Consider the following 8,999-nt stretch of genomic DNA (forward strand, 5'->3'; position numbering starts at 1 on the left):
GTTGCGACCCAGTTTTTCTTTTTAATTTCCTAATTCTCCTTCTGTGTAGAAATCAAAATACACTTCCCAAAAAATTGACATTACTCCAAATGCCAGGTGCGAACCTCTTTAAGGTTTATATATTTTTCTTAATTTTCGTCATTTTCAATATGACGTTTTTCATCGACTACACTGGTGTTGATTTAATTGATCATTACTCAGCAAAAATAGAGCTGCGGTTAGATTTTACAGCATGAAGAAGCATAAAACAACAATTATGTAAATAATTACATTTATTGAATATTATTATCATTATATAATTACACTTCTGCTTCATACTTATATATTTTATTGAAAATAAATTTAACGGCAAACTAACAACTCAACCTAATGACAAACAGGGTGATTTCAGCTTCTCCATGGTCAACTTTCTATATCAATGTAGCAATATTCAATTATCACCTGCATATGGTGTTTCTATCTCTCAACTGATTTGATACGCAAGAGCTTGTTCTGCGTATCGTCAGTTTTTAAATCCAGACAGGCTACTGAAAAAAGTTGATGGTACAGGGGATCAACAGTCTCGTTTAAAGTCAGCATTTGGCAAATGTTTTGGTCGTAATAACGATCGAGTTTGCCAGTACAACCTATCGTTGGATCATGTTTTATACAGAATGTTATATGGTTCGTAGCACTCTGATTTTGACTACGGATAACTCAATTTACTTGATCAAGCTATAAGGCTCATGGCGGGTGTGATCAGTCGACAGAGGGATGCTTACTTCTCCTAGGGACCTGATCCACCCTCTAATGTGTCCAGGGATCCGTATTTGTCCAACGCTCTTTTTGTATTGCTTTTAGGAGATATGAAATCACTGTTCGTTATCTTCACCTTTAAGTTAACCATTGAGCTTGTATCTCTGCTGGTGGACAGTCTGTCCCCGAGGATACTTGTCGCTCGATATATGTTCCTTCATGAATATACACAATAACGAAACAATATTGGCTGACACGTCGCCCAGTATAAAAATGTGTCACTCTGTGGAGTCTATAAGGGGCACATGCTCCTACAGGTGTCCCTCGGATTATACTTCGAGATATCAAATATTTGTCTGATGTACAATCATCAAATTGTCAGCTTTAGTACAGAAACCAAAATTCTTATACCCAAATTAAAGACTGTTATGTTGCTTTAGGAGATTTTTTATGATTCCTTTTCAGATCCTATGTGCTCGATCTCAAAATGTTCTGTAAAAAATTGTAAAACTTGTGATATACTGATCACTGGAAATTCATTTAGTAGTAATCTCACTGGACGTAGTTTCTGTACCAAAACGTTTGATAATTTGACTTCTATCGTTGTCTACGCTATTGAGTGTAACCTATGTGGCATAATTTATGTGGGAGAAACCAAGAGTTCACTTAATAAAAAAATATCAGGGCACATATTTCTAATAAATAATGGTGGTAACCAACTTCTTTACAAGCATTTTAATTCACCGGAACACTCCATCTTGTTCATGAGGGTAAGGATTTTGGAAAACATTTACCATCACACAAACAATCCAATATCAAGAACCATTTTTTGTAGACAACGAGAAGATCACTGGATCAGGACCCTAGGTACTGCATTTCCATATGGATGCAATGATAATGTATATGATATGGAAATTTAATTAGTCCACAAGGAAATAACGTGAACGTAAATACTCAAAGACGGAAACGCAGTCATGGACATCGTTCATATAAAAGATGATGTCAAGTTTGATTAACTTTTACCTTACGTCAACAGACAATTAAGTCCACATCATATTCGTACAAAACTTTACTATCTTCCATTGAGAGTTTTACATACGTTATTTAAAGAAGCCACAGCTATTCTATACCTGGAGTTTTCAACACCTGAATATAGACTGAACTCTGTGATTATGGATGTTGCTAATCACAGGCTCTTTAAACCATCACAGGTCATGGGTGACATTCCTTCCAAATCATGCCGCCAGCAGCTGGACATGTCATTACTGGTGAAGTTGATTTAGTTGATAATGAAGACCTCAAATCACTTATTCTAAAAGGTCTTAAATACAAAGAACCTCGGTCTTTCAATTGGCGATAGAACTTTATCTCTATTATGAATTATGTCGAAGATTATGCCAGACGATGGGCTACATATGAAAAAGAAGAATTTGATACATTGTCAGAATGGGTTAAAAGCATGCGAGAAAAATTAAATTCCAGCATTAGACATATCAAAACAAAAGTGCGTACCATTTATCCTTCTGTGTTTAGTAAACCAGAAGTGATAAAAGAAGTAGATTGGTTATATGAGGAATATGTTTTAGTTCCAGCTGACAAAGCTTGTAACAACATTGTCTTTGTTTGTAAGGCTCGTTATTCCAAATGTATTTTAAACGAACTTGGCATTAATTCCACTTTTGGTAATCGTACTTATACTCCAACTGCTTTTTCAAAAGATGAAATTTTTCGAAACCATGCTTCAGTTTTAGACACATTTAATATTCCAGTCAATGGGTCGAATGAATATGAGTTACCAACTTACCATACCTACATGTATACTGGATTCCTAAACTACATAAAAGCCCTTACAAACAAAGATACATTGCTGGATCCAGTAAGTGCTCTACCAAGCCCCTATCTTTGCTCCTCACGAAAATATTAATAGCTGTGAAGGAGAATCTCCAAATTTACTGTGCTACTACAGATGCCAGAAGTGGTGTTAATCAAATGTGGATTCTAAAATATTCTAAAGAACTTGCAGTAAACTTGAAATCGCAAAACTTTTCCCAAATCAATAGCATTAAAACCTATGACTTTTCAATACTTTACACGAGCATTCCTCACGATAAATTAAAGACTAGACGTTTTGAAATAACATACAGTTGCTTCTTCAACAAATTTGGAAAACGGAAATATTCATATCTAGTGATCACTAATCCAAAAACTTACTTTGTTAAACACCACTCTGATTCCACGCACAAGTACTCTGAAATTGAAATTAAAGATATGCTACAGTTCCTCATTGACAATATCTTCGTGGTCGTTGGTGATAATGTCTTCCAACAGTCTGTTGGAACTCCCATGGGTACGAATTGCGCTCCTTTGTTAGCTGACCTGTTTCTATATTCATATTAAGCAAAATTTATTCAAAACTTCTACTTGAGAAGAAAAAATCTCTTGCTGTGGCCTTCAGTTCGACATTTCGATATATTGACGACGTTTTGTCTATTAACAATAATAACTCATTCATGTGTCGATTCGATATATCCCGGTGAGCTCGAAATAAAAGACAACACAGAGTCGTCCACGTCTGCTTCATACTTAAATATTTTATTGGAAGTAAAAATTAACGGCAAACTGACAACTCAGCTGTATGACAAACGCAATGATTTCACCTTCTCCATCGTCAAATTCACATATTTATGTAGCAATATTCAATTATCACCTGCATACGGTGTTTACATTTCTCAACTGATTCGATACGCAAAAGCGTGTTCTGCGTATCGTCAGCTTTGAATCGAGTTAAGCTACTAACAAACAAGTTGATGGTACAGGGGTTTTCACAGTCTCGATTGAAGTCAGCGTTTCGAAAATTCTATGGTCGTTATAACGATTCAGTTCGTCAATACAACCTATCTTTGGGTCACTGATTTTGACTACGGACAACTCCGTTTACCTGATGAGGATATAGGGCTCACGGCGGGTGTGACCGGTCGACAGGGGATGCTTACTCCTCCTAGGGACCTGATCCCACCTCTGGTGTGTCCAGGGGTCTGTGTTTGCCCAACTATCTGTTTTGTATTGCTTATAGGAGTTATGAGATTGATCACTGTTTGTTATATTCACCTTTCATAAAGTATTACTTACTGATACCGTAAATGACAGTCTTTAGCAACAGAAATCCTTGCTTAACAAATAAATCAATAGTAATATATCATATTTTACCCGCCGCTAAGAGAGCGGCCATGGAAGTTTAATTTATGACGTCACACCGTCGGTTCCGGTTTAGTTCATCAGCAGCACTGCAAACATGATAAGTCACGAACAATTAAGTTTGGAGCTGTACATATTTGAGCCCGTTCTGTCGCAAGAAGAAATTAAGAAAAGAAGACGTTTAGTAGAGTCGCAGACCAGGCACATTTCTTCATACAAATGCCTCGAACCTCAACTTGTCATTAAGCAAAAGATGGATCCACAGTTTACAGTCTTTTATTTCAAATGACTAAGTTGGGTCTGGAATTTTGAAAAAAAAAAAACTTTTTTCACATCTCCCCTTCGCATTAATGTAATTGACTGCTTGACAGGTAGGCACCAACCTATTTATTCGAAAAATCTACCACATGCATATCTTTGATCATCTTAGAATGTCATCAAAACCGGAACAGACGGTGTGACGTCAAAAATATTGATTTTTGTGATCTTGAATACAAAAGAGTTCCTCATCATGGCAACCCCTATAGATAACGGGGATTTCAATTTTTAACGCTTTCAAATTAGTACTGAAGCTTATCTAGGCCGTATACCAACAGAATAGTATGACAAATCTTTATCATGTAATCAATCCTATCATTTATCATGTAAAATATTTTGGGTCGTCCTTCCCTTTATGCTTGGAGGCGACCATTATCTCAATTACTGCTGTTTCTCTGTAAGGTTGGAATAAATCCTTTAATTTTCTCGAAGATAAAATGTAAATCTGTTTGTGAAACATCGATACCTTCGGATAGCAGCAGAATTAAGGCCACAAAGTAAAACCTTTTGGAACACTGGAAAGTTCTTACCATAAAAACGCGCTTGTAAAACATAAAAGCCCTATTGTTACGAGTTCATTCAGAAGCTGTGGTCAATGTTAAAGTTTTTGCTAGAGATAAACAGACAAACGGACAGACAAAAAAAACTCTATCCCATAAAAAGTTGTTTTTGAAAGATTTTTAAAAGATCCCGCCCTATTTTTGTCTTTCCTTGATTATCTTCTCTTTGAAGGAGAATATTTAATTGAAAGTGGTTCAACAGTTCTGGAAAAGAAGTCGAAAATGTTAAAAAGTTTATGGATGGACAGACGGACGGACGCCGTGCAAAATGTGATCATAAAAGTTCACTTGATTTTTCATTTCTAGTGATGTGCACCATGTTGATGTCACCATGACTGGAGTAAGCATCCCCTGTCGACCGGTCAAACCCACCGTAAGCTCCATATCTTGATCAGGTAAATATATCGTGCAATAATGGCAACAAAATGTCATCACAGTTTATAAATAACTCATTCAAATCATATCTCCACAACTGGTTTTATTAGGTCTTATTTCTATTGCGCAGAAAATTTCTTCAATGAAATTTCTAATCTAATTGTCACTACGATCGCTTTCAGCATTTTGTATAATACGACGACTTCATAACGTTCCTAAAATGTCGTACAAAAACTATATACTGGTAGTTAAATCACTTCCTTACACTTGCAGTTAATTTCTTTCCAGAGAAAAAGTTAAAGAAGTATTTAGGACTATTCAAGCATATCATCTTCCTGTCTTCTATATCGTCGTTTTAATTTATTTTCCACTCTCTTGTTGATTTGTGTAGTTTCTCTAATATTTCCCTATTTTCGTCGGACCTACAAATAAACATTCCCATACTCATTATCTAATACTTTATTATTTGATCAGGATTTATTGTTGTGTAATACACACACATGTGACCTTGACAAGATTCTAGACGTTCTATTTTTAGAACGATATTTGTCAGAATTCAGTAGAAAGACAATGTAATGCTTGTTTGCTGAAACACTGTATGTTCTAGAAGAGAATTCTCCAAATATCATTTCAGCATAGATAGACCGTATTTTTGTGGGCTACTTTGACCCATAACATTACCACATAGATTTGATATTTGAGTGAACATTTTCAGGTTTTTGTTTACCTCTTTAACCAAATGGTAGAAGACAAAAATGTTTGGTCTCCAATCCTAACTTTTTTTTTTAGTTTCATTTTAAATTTAAAGACAAGACCTTTAAAGTTATGTGAAATTTTAGAAATTGGCAATACTCCTAATATGTCTTTTTAAACACTCAAATTTGATATGAATTTTTCGTACCGGTGTTGTATAGTAGCCTTTCCCCCTAGCCATCCCCCCCGAAAAAATGGCTATATAGTAGCCCCCCTCCCCCCCCCCCCCCCCCCCCTCGGGAAAAATGGCTATATAGTAGATCTTCCCCACGGAAATGTGGTTATATAGTAGGATTTCCTCCCTTTGTAGCCAGATGACCCCCACGGAAAACTTACTATATAGTAGATTTCCCCCCTTCTTTTCATTCCGGTTACGTTTACGGCGGACCATTCCCATACATATTCTTTCCATTCTGAAATTAATCCTTTTCTGGCTATTCATTTCTTTTATATCCTAAATGGATAGTAAATTTCCGAAATCCCTTGATTGGGATTTTTGGAAATAGATATTAATTCAACAAACATCGTTTCATTCAGTCGAATGTTATGTAAAACAATCATATACGTATTTAGAATGTAAAATCAGAATAGTTCGTGCTTTTAAAACAGCACCTATTTAGGCAACTCAGAATTCGTTAATTAAACGGATAAGTATTTATCGTTCGATGAATCGAAATTGTCTCTCTCCAATTGATTTATACATATTTGTTTACATAATTTCTCCTTAGATGAATTTATTTTGCATTTGACAGATGGAAAACGTCATCATATTTCATTCCTATTACGAAGAATAATCTGGAAACGTTTTGATTTTTATTGTGCATTCCTAAAACGTTTTTAGCTCGCTCAACTGAGGTTTTCTGATCACCTCTTGTCCGTCGTCTGTCTTTCTGTAACCTGTCCACATTTTCGACTTCTTCTCCAAAACCACTGGGCCAATTTCAACCAAACTTGGCACAAAGCATTCTTAGATTAAATCTGTTTAAATGAAGGGTTATAGGGCCTCTACAGGAGGATATGATAATCAAATAATAAATTTTGTGTTGTTACCTTTGAATTTTTTTTCTGAATCAAAATACTAGTATAATGATAGTTTTGCTCAAGCTTGTTTATTGCTAGGACCTGCTGCTCAGGTGAGCAATGTTGCTTATGGGCCTCTCGTTACTTTTTAAGTTTCATATAACAATTTTATAAAATTGTAGGATAGAATTATTCAAGTGTTAAAACTGCAGTCCTGCACATACATTCATGTGCGTTTCTCTCTGATTTGTGGATTTTATTTTGTTAATATTCTTTTACAAATAAAATGAAAAAGCGACTATTCTTGAATGTTTCAAACTCATTTCTAGAATGCAACTGGAAATCCCATAAATATTCATTTAAAGCTGAATATAAGATACTTGAGTAACATGAATTACGTAACTGTTCTCCAATACAGTTTTTAAGTCTAAATGAACTCAGTATAACATCTTATAAATACCATTTATAAGAAACATTTTAGGTCACCTGGGTCACTGTAGTGACCTATTGCTATTGGTCTGCGTCAGTCGTCGTCCCTTGTCCGTCCAGCATTAACAACTTCTCAAAAACTACTGGACCAATCTTTACCCTATTTGATATGTAACAACTGTAGGAGAAGGGAACCAGAAAATGTCAATTTCATGACCCACCATCCGAATGGGCCTTAATGTTGGGATAAAAACTGTAAAATATATGCAATTCTTTAAAAATCTTTTCTACTCCTAGGCATATAGCAGACTAACTGAATATATAGTAATGATGAGCCAGAAAGTTTCTACCAAAATTGTAAATTTCATGACCCCCGGGGCAGGGGTTCCTGTGTTAGGGCGTGGCCATATTAGTCATATAGTGACAATTCCTTCAAAAATATTCTCTACTACTAGTCAAATAACAGACAAGCTGAGCATATAGTAATGATGGGCAAGGAAACCTTTAACAAAATTGTAAATTTCATGATCTGACAAAATTGTTTATTTTGTAAACCAGGTTGCAGGGTTTCAGGATGGGGAGGGGGGGGGGGGGTAAATGGTCAAAGAGAGTTAATGTTTATAATGCTTAAAACCTTATGTCTAGTTCTTTTGATGTTATATAAAAACTAGGTAAATAAAAAGATGAAAGATGAGGTGATCAAGATGCTGCCTACCCGAGTAATACTTTTGGGGAAAGACTTTGCTGGAAGGGGTGGTGGTGTCTGAAATTCCATCAATTAATCTGCCAAAATATATTGAGATATTGAACACTGAATGCTTTTGTAAAGAGGTTACATAATGCAGTCTACCAAATGTTTCAATTGTGAAGGCTTTAGTGCATATAAGATCCTTTCAAACAGGTCCATTAGGGGGGAAACCCTGTTATGGGGGAAGATCTACTATATAGTAGACTTTCCCCTTAGGGGGAAAGGCTAATATATAGCCATTTTTCCGGGGGGTAAAGAATGATGAGCCAGAGAGTCCCTTTCCCCCATAGTAGCTATGGGGGAAAGGCTGCTATACAACACCGGTATATCAAGTGTAAAAAAGGTCATTATTTATTTCCATTACTTGTATTAGACTTTTTTTTATTATCTGTATTGTTAGAGGACATGGTCATACATCTACTTATGTAATGATTGATTTCTGTTGCTTATTTTGTGATGACACCAACAGAAAAATCAAGATTAATTGAATAAATTTTAAGTGCAAAAAGGTCATGTTTAGAATACTTTCGCTCAATAATAAGCATTGCGACCCCAGTGTTTCTTTTCAATTTCCTTCAACGTAGAAATTAGAAATACATTTTCCAAAAAATTGACATTACTTCAAATGTCAGGTGCGAACTTATTTAAGAGGAAAATGCCATGAAGCTATCCGTGAAATGTACGTTACAATATAGGGGCTTTGATAAAAAAAAAAAAAAAGTTTCAGAATTGCTTTAGGATGAGGGAATACAAAGTTATCGCATGCCCTGTAGTTGGAAAACATCTTGAAGTTTAATTTCTTGAAAGAATATTAAGATTATTATAATTAGAGAAAGATGCATTTAAAAAAACCGAATACAGTACGA

Source organism: Ostrea edulis, chromosome 3 (genome assembly GCF_947568905.1).
Source record: "Ostrea edulis chromosome 3, xbOstEdul1.1, whole genome shotgun sequence".
Taxonomy (NCBI): Eukaryota; Metazoa; Mollusca; class Bivalvia; order Ostreida; family Ostreidae; genus Ostrea; species Ostrea edulis.